At 43.4% G+C, this 14,611-nt stretch overlaps 1 protein-coding gene across 3 annotated transcripts in view; it reads right to left on the bottom strand.

Annotated features, from left to right (window-relative positions):
• Window positions 1-7,441, bottom strand: part of camkk1a (calcium/calmodulin-dependent protein kinase kinase 1, alpha a) — a 250,736-nt gene extending 243,295 nt beyond the window's left edge. For 2 of the 3 annotated variants that reach the window (XM_060848477.1, XM_060848475.1), the window contains exon 1: window positions 7,356-7,441. The gene's annotated coding sequence lies outside the window, so the exon portion shown is untranslated. The remainder of the gene's footprint in view (window positions 1-7,355) is intronic. The other variant, XM_060848478.1, reaches the window with a different exon arrangement.
• Window positions 7,442-14,611: the final 7,170 nt, after the last annotated feature.

Consider the following 14,611-nt stretch of genomic DNA (forward strand, 5'->3'; position numbering starts at 1 on the left):
CGCTCTACTGCGACATCTAGGACATGCTGTTTTCCTCCTCTTTAGTGAATTTTATGCCAGGAGCAGTATTATTGATGGTCTTGAAGGTTTCCTCTAATTTGTTTCGTTTAGTGATGACAAAGGTGTCATCCATGTACCGGAAGTTGGGTTGGATGGTTGGCAGAGCTGTTTGTTTGAGTCTCTGCATTACTGTCTGTGCTAAGAACCCTGATATCGGAGATCCCATGGGTGTTCCATTGGTTTCACAGTAAAGCAAACAGCCATTGGGGAACTTCAAACCAACTTGAGGCAGACAGGGCACTGTAGTGGGATGGGGTTGGAGAGGGCGGAGTGGATGGGTTGGGGGATCGGACGGGGATGGGGTTGGGGATGCAGATGGGGAAGCAGCGTTGGACAGGATTGGGGGTTCAGACAGGGTTGGGGGGGGTGGTCCGACGTGAGCCGGGTTGGGGGGGATCAGACATGGGCAGGTTTGGACGGGGTTGGGAAGTCGGAGAGCAGCAGGGTTGATGGGGTCAATGGAGGTGGCGTTGGACGGGGTTGGGGGGTTGGAAGGGGCCAGGGTTGGGAGTGTGGAGGGGGGTGCACATGGTGTACTGCTGCCTAGTTTCCTGAACAGGGAGTAGACTTAGCAAATGCTCGTTGTGTCAATCCCATTGAACTGATGATGGGGGGGCTTGTGGGAGGCTTCAGCAATGCTGCAGGTCCCTTACACATAGGTGTGTGTCTGCTCAGAAACAAACCCTGAGACAGCAAGAGGGAGCAACACAGGAAGAATGAGGGAAAAGGAAACTTTAGAAAACTCCGAGCCCCAAAGGAGAGATCTTGAATCAATTAACCGAATAATCAATTATCTGAATGAAATAGTGCCCGCCTATCTCATTCAGATAACCAAGGTTCCGCTGTACATTCAATAACTTTCCCACATTTGAACTCATCTTGTTCATTAAACATTTATTTTTGTGACAAAATCATCACAAGCAAATTACACAGAATACATTTCCTATCTCCTACTCTTTTCCTGGATTTTAAGAGCTCACAATTCTCACCTAAAGACACTCTCTTGAAAATAAAATGGATACAGCAATGCAAATAAATCTGTCAGTTACTGGTGAATAAAGTTAAAAACTTTGTACACCTCAGTCCAACACCATCTCCTCCACATCATTACTGGTGAATGAAATGTATCTGGCTGCAGCCCCAGAACATGTTCCTGTGACTATCATACATGTGATGATAGCAAAACACTGCAAAAGCTAGAAATCTGAAATCAAACCGAAACGAATGGTAAACACTCAGCAAGATCAATGTCCTAATGACGAGTCATCAAGATAAAGCACGAACTTTGTTTCCCTCCCCCGATATGCTGCTGTGACCTCCTGAGTGCTTTCACATTTTATTGTTTTAATTACAGTACTTATTTGTTGACCTGTGTCTTAGTGCATCAATCCTACATAACGCTGCAAAGAAGAAACACTATAGTAGTAATTCTGATCCTTGTTTTAATTATTAATTCAATACACTTTCACCTCATCTCATGACAGATAATCCTACAACCTGATCATCAGATTGAATAAGACCATAAAACACGGGAGTAGAATTTGGCCATTCAGCCCATTTAATCTGCTCCACTATTCAATCATGGCTGATATATTTCTCAACCCCATTCTTCTGCTTTCTCCCCCAAAGCCTTGATCCCCTTATTAATCAAGAACCTACTAACTTCTGTCTTAAAGACACTCACTGACTTGCTTCCATAGCCTTCTGTGGCAATGAGTTCCCCAACGTCACCCTAATTGTTAAAGGGTCATTCTTTCATGCTGAGGCTGTGCCATCATGTCCAACTCTCTTCTCCGAATGAAACAACTTCTCACTCTATCCATGTCTCTTAGTATTCTGTCAGTTTCAATGAGATCCCCGCCCTCATCCTTCTAAATTCCAGCAAAAATAAAGTCCTCAACCACTTGTCATGTAACAAGCCCTTCATTCGCAGGATCGTTCTTGTAAAGCTTCTCTGGATCCCTCCAATGCCAGAAAATCCTTCCTCTGATAGAGGGCCCAAAATGCCTCACAATTTTCCAAATGCCCTCTGATCAGAGCCTTACACAGCCTCAAAAATATATCCCTGTTCTTGTATTCTAGCCCTCTCAAAATGGATGCTAATATTGCATTGGACTTCTTAACTGTCAAGGACCTGCACGTTAACCTTAAGAGAATGCTGGACTAGGACTAAGTCCTTTTGTGCTTTGGATTCCAAAGCCTTTTTCTGTTTATAAAATAGTCCATGCCTGTATTCTTCCTACCAAAGTGCATAACCTCACAATTTCCCACACTGTATTCCATCTGCCATTTCTTTGCCAACTTTCTTAGCCTGCCCAACTCTTTCTGCAGCCTCCCTGCTTCCTCAACAATAAATGTCTCTCAATCTATCTTTGTATTTTCTGCAAATGTAGCAACAATGCCCTCAGTTCCTCTGTCCAGATCGTTAATGTATAATGTGAATAGTTGTGACCTCAACACTGAGCCCAGCTGAACTCCACTAGTCACCAGCTGCCATTCTGAAAGAAAGCCCAATCACTACTCTCTGCCTTTTGCCAGTCAGACAATCTTCTACCAACACTAGTACTTCACCCCTTATCTTATTTTGACATGTCCTTTGCGTTACCTTGTCAAAGGCCTTCTAGAAATCCAAACAGATTAAGCCCACTGGCTCTCCTTTGTCTAACTTGCTCAATATCCTGATGATCCAATACCTTATTGCATATTGTAACCAAATCCGCTGATTATACAAGGACAGATGGTGGAACAAGTTGTGAAGAGGATGCAAAGGTTTTCCAAGTTAGTTAAACAGGTTAAATGACTGGGCAAAAACCAATTTGGCAATCGAAGCATAATGCGGAAAAATGTAAGGTTATGCACTTGAACAGTAAAACAGAATATTGCTTAAATGGAAAGAGACTGCAGAATTCTGCAGTACAGAAGGATTTGGACAACTTTGTATGAGTAATACAGAACGATGGTGGCACAGTGGTTAGCACTGCTGCCTCACAGCGCCAGAGACACAGGTTCAATTCCCGCCTCAGGCAACTGTATAGAGTTTGCACATTTTGCCAGTGTCTGCGTGGGTTTTCTCCGGGTGCTCCAGTTTCCTCCCACTGTCCAAAAATGTGCAGGTTAGGAGAATTGGCCATGCTAAATTGCCTGTAGTGTTAGGTGAAGGGGTAAATATAGGGGGATAGGTTGCTCTTCTGAGGATTGGTATGGGGTGGTTGGGCCGAAGGACCTGTTTCTACGCTGTAAGTAATCTAATCTAATCAACCACGATTATCTGAATGAGAAGGGCAGGAAATATCTTGTTGAGATAGCTGATTGTTCAGAAAATGAGGATAACATTTTTACGGGACCTTCAGATCTTGTTCAGATAATCTGAAATTCAGATAATTGACGTTCAAATAACCGAAGTTGTTCTGTAAAATGTTAGCACAAGGTCCAGTAAGTAACTAGAGTTGAAGAGCGTGGTGCTGGAAAAGCACAGCCGGTCAGGCAGCATCCAAGTAGCAAGAGAATTGATGTTTTGAGCATAAGCCCTTCATCAGGAACAGCTGAAGAAGGACTTACGTTCAAAACATCGATTCTCCTGCTCCTCGGATGTTACCTGACTGGCTATCATGTTCCAGCACCACACTCTTTGACTCTGATTTCCAGTATCTGCAGTCCTCATTTTCTCCCAGTAAGTAACTTTCCATTGCAAGCAGCATAATCTGTAATAGGAGAGAGGTCTTGTTCCAACTGAACAGATCATTCATGGATTATTGGGAAGACTTGTTCTCCTTACATAAGGAGGGATATACTTGCACTGGAAACAGTTTTGAGACAGTTCACTCAACTGATTCCTAGGCTGGTGGAGTTAACTTATGAGGAAGTTTGAGTAAGTTGGGCCAATACTTATCAGAGCCTGGAAGAATATAAGATGATCTTACAGAAACATCTTAAATTCTTAAGGGATTTGACAGTGTAATTGCTGAGAGGATGTTTCCCCTTGTGGGCAAATCTCCAACTAGTTGGATTTGTTTCCAGCGTAAGATTCCTGACTTCTGTTAAGGAGACACACTCCATAACTTCTGTTAAATGGGGTCACTGAGTTATGAACGTCTGATTAATGAACACTCATATTTACCAAAGCAATCCCTTTCGGGGTGTCATTCTGAAGATCCATGACATGAATGTTTCCTGTACTTCCAAATGGCTATTTTTATATTGTCTTGCCTCGTGTTCCAAATTGTGTACAAATTAACTTGCTAGTTTTTGAGACAATAGTCTCCCTGATTTCTGTTATTGGAGACAATGATATGCTGATTTCAGTTATTTGACAACCTTCCTATTACTGGTTTTGGAGATATTCTCCTAGATTTCTGTTAATAGACAGTCTGATTGCATATATTGTTAATCCTCCTGGATTTCCTGTTATTCCCTGTTTTCCCCCTGATTTCGAATATTGGAGACTGTCTTCCCCCTGATTTCTGTTTTGGAGACTCTCTTCCCCCTGATTTCTGTTACTGGGGACTGTTCCCCCTGATTTCTGATATTGGAGACTGTCTTCCCCCTGATTTCACATATTGGAGATTATCTTGCTCTTGATTTCTGGTATTAGAGACTGTCTTCCCTCTGATTTCCAGTATTGGAGAGAGTTTCTTCCCCCTGATTTCTGACATTGAGGACGGTCTTCCCCCTGATTTCAGATATTGGGGACAGTCTTTCCCCTGATTTCAGATATTGGAGACAGTCTTCCCCCCGATTTCAGATATTGGGGACAGTCTTTCCCCCGATTTCAGATATTGGGGACTGTCTTTCCCCGGATTTCTGATATTGGTGACTGTCTTTCCCCGGATTTCTGATATTGGGGACTCTCTTCCCCCTGATTTCTGATCTTGGGGACAGTCTCTCCTCTGATTTCTGATACTGGGGACAGTCTTCCCCCTTGATTTCTGATATTGGGGACAGTCTCTCCCCTGATTTCTGATATTGGGGACTGTCTCTCTCCCTGATTTCTGATACTGGGGACAGTCTTCCCCCGATTTCTGATATTGGGGACTGTCTCTCCCCTGATTTCTGATATTGGGGACTGTCTCCCCCCTGATTTCTGATATTGGGGACTGTCTCTCCCCTGATTTCTGATACTGGGGACAGTCTTCCCCCGATTTCTGATATTGGGGACTGTCTTTCCCCCTGATTTCTGATATTGGGGACTGTCTTCCCCCTGATTTCTGATATTGGGGACAGTCTTCCCCCTTGATTTCTGATATTGGGGACTGTCTTGCCCCATGATTTCTGATATTGGGGACAGTCTTCCCCCTTGATTTCTGACATTGGGGACTGTCTTGCCCCATGATTTCTGATACTGGGGACAGTCTTCCCCCTGATTTCTGATATTGGGGACAGTCTTCCCCCTGATTTCTGATATTGGGGACTGTCTTCCCCCTGATTTCTGATATTGGGGACAGTCTTCCCCCTGATTTCTGATACTGGGGACTGTCTCTCTCCCTGATTTCTGATATTGGGGGCAGTCTCTCCCCTGATTTCTGATATTGGGGACTGTCTCTCCCCTGATTTCTGATATTGGGGACTGTCTCTCCCCTGATTTCTGATATTGGGGACTGTCTCTCTCCCTGATTTCTGATATTGGGGGCAGTCTCTCCCCTGATTTCTGATATTGGGGACAGTCTTCCCCCTTGATTTCTGATATTGGGGACTGTCTCTCCCCTGATTTCTGATATTGGGGACAGTCTTCCCCCTAATTTCTGATATTGGGGACAGTCTTCCCCCGATTTCTGATATTGGGGACAGTCTTCCCCCGATTTCAGATATTGGGGACTGTCTCTCCCCTGATTTCTGATATTGGGGACTGTCTTCCCCCTGATTTCAGATATTGGGGACTGTCTCTCCCCTGATTTCTGATATTGGGGACTGTCTTCCCCCTGATTTCAGATATTGGGGACTGTCTCTCCCCTGATTTCTGATATTGGGGACTGTCTTCCCCCTGATTTCTGATATTGGGGACTGTCTCTCCCCTGATTTCTGATATTGGGGACTGTCTTCCCCCTGATTTCAGATATTGGGGACTGTCTTCCCCCGATTTCTGATATTGGGGACTGTCTTCCCCCTGATTTCTGATATTAGGTACTGTCTTCCCCCTGATTTCTGATATTAGGTACTGTCTTCCCCCTGATTTCTGATATTGGGGACAGTCTCTCTCCCTGATTTCTGATATTGGGGACAGTCTCTCTCCCTGATTTCAGATATTGGGGACTGTCTCTCCCCTGATTTCAGATATTGGGGACAGTCTCTCCCCTGATTTCTGATATTGGGGACAGTCTCTCCCCTGATTTCAGATATTGGGGACAGTCTCTCTCCCTGATTTCAGATATTGGGGACAGTCTCTCCCCTGATTTCTGATATTGGGGACAGTCTCTCCCCTGATTTCAGATATTGGGGACAGTCTCTCCCCTGATTTCAGATATTGGGGACTGTCTCTCCCCTGATTTCTGATATTGGGGACTGTCTTCCCCCTGATTTCTGATATTGGGGACTGTCTCTCCCCTGATTTCTGATATTGGGGACTGTCTTCCCCCTGATTTCAGATATTGGGGACTGTCTTCCCCCTGATTTCTGATATTAGGTACTGTCTTCCCCCTGATTTCTGATATTGGGGACAGTCTCTCTCCCTGATTTCTGATATTGGGGACAGTCTCTCTCCCTGATTTCAGATATTGGGGACTGTCTCTCCCCTGATTTCAGATATTGGGGACAGTCTCTCCCCTGATTTCAGATATTGGGGACAGTCTCTCTCCCTGATTTCTGATATTGGGGACAGTCTCTCTCCCTGATTTCAGATATTGGGGACTGTCTCTCCCCTGATTTCAGATATTGGGGACAGTCTCTCCCCTGATTTCAGATATTGGGGACTGTCTCTCCCCTGATTTCTGATATTGGGGACTGTCTTCCCCCTGATTTCAGATATTGGGGACTGTCTCTCCCCTGATTTCTGATATTGGGGACTGTCTTCCCCCTGATTTCTGATATTGGGGACTGTCTTCCCCCTGATTTCTGATATTGGGGACAGTCTCTCCCCTGATTTCAGATATTGGGGACAGTCTCTCTCCCTGATTTCAGATATTGGGGACAGTCTCTCCCCTGATTTCTGATATTGGGGACTGTCTTCCCCCTGATTTCTGATATTGGGGACTCTCTGTATTGCGGAGAGTGGACCCTCCGCCTGGTGACGGTTATTTGAGACTCTCTCTCTCTCTCTATTCCGGTTATTGGGTTCCTGCTCGGTATCAGCCGCTCGTTCCTACCTGCGCTGCCCGTTGCCGCCGCTGCTGCCGCTCTCCCGCTGCTCGCGCTCCCACCTCGGGCTCGCGCTCCCACCTCGGGCTCGCGCTCCCACCTCGGGCTCGCGCTCCCACCTCGCGCCCGCGCTCCCACCTCGCGCCCGCGCTCCCCGCTCCCCGCTCCGCTCGCGCTGCTGCACTTGGATGCGCTCCCGGAGCCAGCCGCCTGGGCTTCCGCTGGGTCCCACCGCCCGCCGGACTCAGGACAGGTCAGCCTGCGGTCAGAAACATTGTCCACATGTTCATTCTGACTTTGACCCGTGGAAAAGACGGGGGAGTAATTAAAGGAGCAGTGATCACATCTCAAAAATAAAATATATCGTCAGGTGGTGGTTGGCTGGTAATAGGGAAGCTGCAACTATTTGCATTTATATAGCACCGTCACTGAAGTTACGGTGTTCCAGTGGGTTTCACGTGACTGCAATGAGAGAACAATCGAAATCAAGTTAAACCAGGGTCGTTGGAGCAGTTTAGTCAGTGATGTGAGGAGAGAAAGAGTGAAGGGTGAAGGTTCTGGCAGCCAAGTGACTGAAGGCAGGAGTTGAATGATGTTAGGACAATACAATGGCACAAACATTTTGCAGTCAGAAAGTTGTTTGAGCAGCTTGGACTGGAATTGTGAGTCGAGATCCTGGCGAATACCTAGCAAAGCAGATGTAGTGGGAATAGCCCAGGAAATTGAAGATTTTCCCTGTGTCTCAAAGCGCTCCAAAGAGTCCATTAAACTCAAATAATTTAAAGTCAAGCTGATAGTTACTCATGAAATATTTGAGCTTTTAAACCTAGTCGAACTCCTAGGTAACAATTAAACTGCATTCCTTGCCACTCACCCCAATTCATCACTCACCCCTTACAACTACACCTCCCTCAATCCCTCACCCATGCCCCAAGACCAGTGAACACAATGTTCCACGATTGGCAATTCCCTAACCCAACTTGCCCCTGGGCCCAGCACTTCCTGCTGCCAATCGAGAAGGTGTTTAGCACACTTGCTTTCATTGCTCAGACTTTTGAGTATAAGGAGTTGGATGTCATGTTGAGGTTGTAAAGGATATTGGTGTTCCTCTTCTGGAGAACAGTGTCCAGTTCTAGTCTACCTGTTATTGAAAGGATATTATAAACTGGAGAGGGTTCAGAAAAGATTAACAAGGATGTTGCCTCGAATGGAGGTTTTGAATTACTGTGTAAGGAGATGCTGGATAGGCTAGGACTTTTGTCACTAGGTGATTGAAGGATGACCTTGTAGAGGTTTAGAAAATCATGAGGGTTATAGATGGATATTCACACAGTTAAATCTTTATTGTCAATAATCTTTGCATGTTGTTTGAGGAAGTTTTGTTTGTAATAAACTCATTTTTCTTTGTTGAATAAAGAAATCTTGTGCATTGCTTCTGACACTAAACTTGGTATAGCCTAAAGCCTACATATTTGACTTGTAAAATTTAAAATTTGTTGTGGTGAGTGGAGCAGTGGGAATAGAAAGGAATTGGTATTCCCCTCCAACCTCGGTCCTAACTATTTAAGTAGCATGCCTCATTGTATTTTGCGAAGTAGAATTGGTTGTAGCAGAGGAATGTGTCAGCAGTACAAAGATGTGGAGGTGTGAGGTTTACCACTGTGGAATTACAGCAACACAACTGCTCGATGGGTGTACCTGCAGCGTGACAAGTTTGCATAGACATTTCTCATTACAATCATAGACTCAGGAACTTATAAAGTTTTGACACAAAAGTTACAGCAGGATGTCTATTTTGCAAATACAGTTTCTGTGAAGGAATAATATTTATGTTATACTACAGATTGTGCACTTACTGTTTTACTGTGTTTATATGTTATGGACATTTCAAAACCTGAAACCTTCATCGCCTTTTTTAGTCTCTAGACCAACAGGCACCCCACACTTAGGGAGGAACTGGGAACAGGGGGTGGAAACACTAAAAGTGGTACAATGAGGCAGTAAGGACCAGTGCTGGTCTTATGATAGTTTTTTGGGAGGGGTGAAGGCATTACCTGCCACCAGCATGAACAACTTGCTTTTACACCAATCTTCATCCCAGTCCACGTATCCTATAATCTGCAGGGAGTCTAGGGAAGGCCTGACCACCAGCCCTTTGGGGTCACTCCATGTGGTTACTGTACAGGATCATCAGCAGGAAGTTCAGAGGAGAGGACTGGAGACCTACGTTAATTCCACCTTTAATACTGTTTCCTATTACAACATCTATAAGGATCATGCATAATTTTTTCTTTTGGAATATAAATGGAAGAATGAAATTTGGACACTATTAAAGGTACCGGGGGTTTTTGCAATGTGAAGATCAGTTGGGATTGCCTTACTTTTAGAGATTGAGATGTGTTACGATCGAGCCCTCCACAATCACCACTAGCTCCGAAAACTAGTGTGCTTCCAATTAAACCTGTTGGACTATAACCTGCTGTTGTGTGATTTTTAACTTTGTACATCCCAGTCCAACACCGGCACTGCCAAATTATATCTTCTTTTAGGTAACTTTACAGAAGGTAACAGAGTTTTGATCATTCATTTATTCTATCAATATTTTCTTGTAATTTTATGCTTCCATCTACACAGTTAACTTGTTGTGTCATCTGCTAATGTGGATCTGTGGCTTTTTAACCAATTATCTAAGTAATTAGGTAATAAATTAAGTTCTATTTTCCTCTTTCTTTTGCGAATTTCCGGTATCAGCTTTTTTTTTGGTTTCTTCTTACCTATGAGTTTTGTTATTCTGGGCATTTCCCACATTGTTCACATCACAGCTCTGAAACAGTAACCCCAGACATGGCTGGTGATTTATGACCCAGAAAGAATACTTTCTTATTATCAACACTTGCAGATTATTTTGCCTATTAATGCTACTGAATGCTGCCTTCCTGCATTACAGATAAGAATGGAGATGAATATTACCTGTCAAAACTCCATCTTTCATTTGTTGCCTTTATCAGTGACTAACACATTTTGTTTAGAAATAAGGAGGTTAAACTACTCGCAGGAAATGTAGCGTGTGTGCAGTTCAGTATTATCACAATACAAAGGCAGCTATTTCTAACTATTTGCATGAATTTGCATTGTAATTTTCATCCCAGGCATTTCAGACAGAAAGGGGTGACACAGCTAAAACCACATCGAGAGCCAAATGGACAGTCATGTCTTACAGATAGGAAAAGCAATATCAGAGTCATGTCACAAACCAGTCCTTGTTAAAATTGAATATTGCATTTACAAAGCACTTTACAACCTCAGAAGCTCCCAAAGTGCCGTGCATATAAACAATGAGCAGGAACCCCTTAAGCCTGCTCCATCATTCAATAAGATCATGGCTGATTTGAGTGTAACCTCAAATTCACATTTCTGCCTACCCTGGCAACTTTTTAACCCCTTGTTTAACACCTTGGTTAGGTGAATTGGCCATGCTAAATTGCCCGTAGTGTTAGGAGCAGGGGTAAATGTAGGGGAATGGGTCTGGGTGGGTTGCACTTCGGTGGGTCGGTGTGGACTTGTTGGGCCTGTTTCCACACTGTAAGTAATCTAATCTTAACATAAATCTGTCCACTTCTGCCTTAGAAATATTCAAAACACTGCCTCTACCACCTTCTCACAGCCCTGAGAGAAAACAAATCTCCTCATCTCTGTTTGAAATGGGTATATCCTTCGTGAATCCTAGTACTAGATTCTCCCGTGAGAAAAAAACATCCTTTTCACATCCACCTAGTCAAAACCCCTCAGGATCTTATATATTTCACAGCCAATAATATAATCTGTTTTAACAAATTTGACTGAGGATTAAATATTGGTCACATTAAATTTCTTTCTTTCCTCCTTGAAATAATGTTTATAATCTTTTATGTACATGTTAATTAAGAAATGACATGACACCTCCAATAGTACAGCATGCTCTCACCACTGCACTGAAGTGGTAGATTGTGTGGTCAGTCTCTGGTGTGGATTTGAATCCAGTTGCTCTGTCTGAGGAAGACTGCAAATCGAATCTCAGCTAATTGTGACACCATACCAGGACATCAATGGGCCCATGTGACAATTACCTCAAACTGATGAATGGACCCAAACAGACAGAATTAACTAGTCGGAAGAGCCATTTAATTTCAACACAGTATGATTTAATGCACTGCCTCCTTAATTATTAATGATTGTTTTTCGGTTTACTGCAAGCTGATTTCTCATACAGCCTTAAGGAAACATCAGATCCACTGGAACCAGGGCTGACTGGCTATCCAAACTAGTGTTTGAGGCCAAATTGTTGGGGTCAGCTCATTTGAATAATTAGCATCAGCTCCCAGTCTGGCCTTTGCACCATGCCAGCATCTTATCCCAGTAAGGATGTGTAACACCAATCTGAATTCAATGGTTTTGTGCCTTTAAAGTTAAAATAATTGCATATCGGAAAGATGTTGTTAGAAGATGGCTTCAAAACCAACTTTAAGTAGTTGTCAGTCATTGCGAGGTCTGGGATGTAAAGGGACAAAGCGAGGTCAGGGGAAGTCAGAGTACAAAAGCTGCAGGGTGTGTTGTGAGGCAAAATGAAATGAAAGGAAACCAAATGGGCAAGCAAAACATTAGTTCATTTGTCCTGCCAGTTCCTTATCAACAGTTCCTGTTAACTTCTTATTCTCACTCTCTGGAGGACCAACTTTTGTTCTTTCTTTTTAAGTAATTGCATAAGTGATATCCATATTTACATTTCTCCCCAGTTCTGTGGAAGGGTCACTCAAGCTGATTTCTCTCTGCAGATATCACCTGGCCTGCTGAGTTTTTCCAGTAATTTCTATTCTTGTTTACATTTTTCCTTTATCTTATACTCTAATTTCTTCCTCCTTCCCTAATTAACCTTCTCTGCTGTTTTTAATACGCTGACCAATCATCTGGTTTGCCACTCATCTTTATGCAATTACATGCTTTTTCCTTAAGTTCGATGCTTTGTCCAACTTCTTCAGTTAACTATGGGCAGTGCGTCCTCTGCCCCCTTTTGGAATTGTTCCTCGTTTACCTTTTGAATGGGATGCATTTTATAATGGTATTGAATTGGTCTGTTTGAGAGCTTAAAATGACCCAGTTGAAATGAGTGTAACAGAGGTTTTGCAGAAGGACTGTTCACTGCTTTTCTGGTTACAGGAGCCCAAGTCTATAAAGCTAGATAGCTTAAAGCAGAGAACCAACCAACGCAAACCAAGAAATGTTAATATCAGAATAATAACAATATCAATGGCAGCAACAAGTATGAAGATCTGTTAAAGGGTGGCACGGTGGCTCAGTAGTTAGCACTGCTGCCTCACAGCGCCGGGGACCGGGGTACGATTCCCAACTCAGGCAACTGTCTGTGTGGAGTTTGTATCTTCTCCCTGTATCTGCGTGGGTTTCCTCCAGGTGCTCCGGTTTCCTCCCACTGTCCAAAGATATGCAGATCAGGTGAATTGGTTGTGTTAAATTGCCCATAGTATTAGGTGCATTAGTCAGGGGTAAATATAGGGTAAGGGAGCAGGTTTGGGTGGGTTATTCTTCGGAGGGTTGGTGTGGACAAGTTGGGCCAAATGGCCTGCTTCCATCCTGTAGGGAATCTAATCTAATAAAAGAAAACCTGATCAGGGTCATGACTAAATTTTCCTGCACAAAAGGTTGGTTTGCTAATGAAAAGCACAAAGTGGTGACAACACCTTATCATTAGGCACAGGACATAAAACACTTGCATGAGGATTTCAAACATCTTGCTGATAAATTTATGGAAGAAAATGCAGCAAAGACAGAGCTTCAGTTTAAGCTTGCTGAAGTTCAACTTAGAGAAGTCTCTATAAAGCACCATGACATATGCCTCGATCAAGAGAAAGAATTGCTGATGAGTCAGAACAGTTGGTTGAATGCAGAATGAAGAGCCCAGACTGACAATTGGAATTCGTCTCGAAAAGAACAATGGAAGTTTTGAACTCCAATGCAATCTGGAGGACAAGAACAATGAGATCTGCAGTGTGGAAGAGCGGATACAGAAAGATTTAAGAAACGGAATGAGGGGTGGACAAGTAAAGAGTCTTAGAAGCATTAGGTGATAATACAGAAAAAGTTCTGAAATGAACGGAATATCCAAGGGAAGGGATCAAACCTGTGTAAGAATGTAACTTGTGTAAGTGGCAAGGCAATAGCTGGGTGGTTTTAATGCTAGACTATTAATGGAGAAACTCAACTAATGTTCCAGGAACCTGGGTTCCAATCCTGCCATGGCAGAGAGTGGAATTTGAATTTAATAAGCAATGTAGAATTAAGAGTTTAATGATGACCATCGTAGATTATCAGGAAAAACCCATCTGGTTCACTAATGTCCTTTAGGGGAGGAAACTACCATCCTTACCTGGTATGGCTGACATGTAATTCCAGACCCACAGGAATATGGGTGACTCTTAACAGCCCTCTGGGCAATAAGTGCTGCTCTAGTGAAGGATGCCCACATCACAAATGACTGAATACGTTAAAAAAAAAGATTCTAGAGGTGACTCTGAAGCCAGCTGATGAACTGATCCAATTTAAATGAAAAGATCAACCAACCTGATACAATTAGAGAATAAAAAATACTATTCGGAGGAAATCGTAAAGAATGAGGAAATGAAGTCTTCACTTTTGAGCAATCCATAGGAAGAAAATGAATGGTGCAGAGAGTTGCAGCATGTCACTCGAATAAACAGCAAAATTCCTGTGGTACACATTTATTCATCTGAAACTGTCAGATCTGTTTTGGAGGGAGATAAGTTTGAAGCTGATTGTCAGTCAGACATGCCTGCATTTGATCCCAAGCTTAAAGGAGTCATTGAAAACGTGTTTCTGTCAACAGAGGAGAAGAATGCAAGAAACCCATGTTCTTCTGAAAGTTGTTTGTCTCGTGAAGCACCGGTAATGTGTATTCATATGGGAAGGGGGAAGCAAACAGTAGTTTGGCTTGCAATTACTCCAGAAAGGTTGAAAATCCATGAATACACTGTTTAAAAACATTCAGATAAGTACATGGATAGGAAAGGTTTGGAGGGAAATCGGCCAGGAGCAGGCAGGTGGGACTTGTTTAGTTTGGGATTACATTCAGCATGGATTGGTTGGACTGATGGGTCTGTTTCCGTGCTGTATGACACTATGACTAAGTAGGGAGTCCAGCAAAGGTTCACCAGACTGATTCCTGGGGTGGTAGGACTGACATACGAAGAAAGAC

This window comes from Hemiscyllium ocellatum, chromosome 31 (genome assembly GCF_020745735.1).
Source record: "Hemiscyllium ocellatum isolate sHemOce1 chromosome 31, sHemOce1.pat.X.cur, whole genome shotgun sequence".
Lineage (NCBI taxonomy): Eukaryota > Metazoa > Chordata > Chondrichthyes > Orectolobiformes > Hemiscylliidae > Hemiscyllium > Hemiscyllium ocellatum.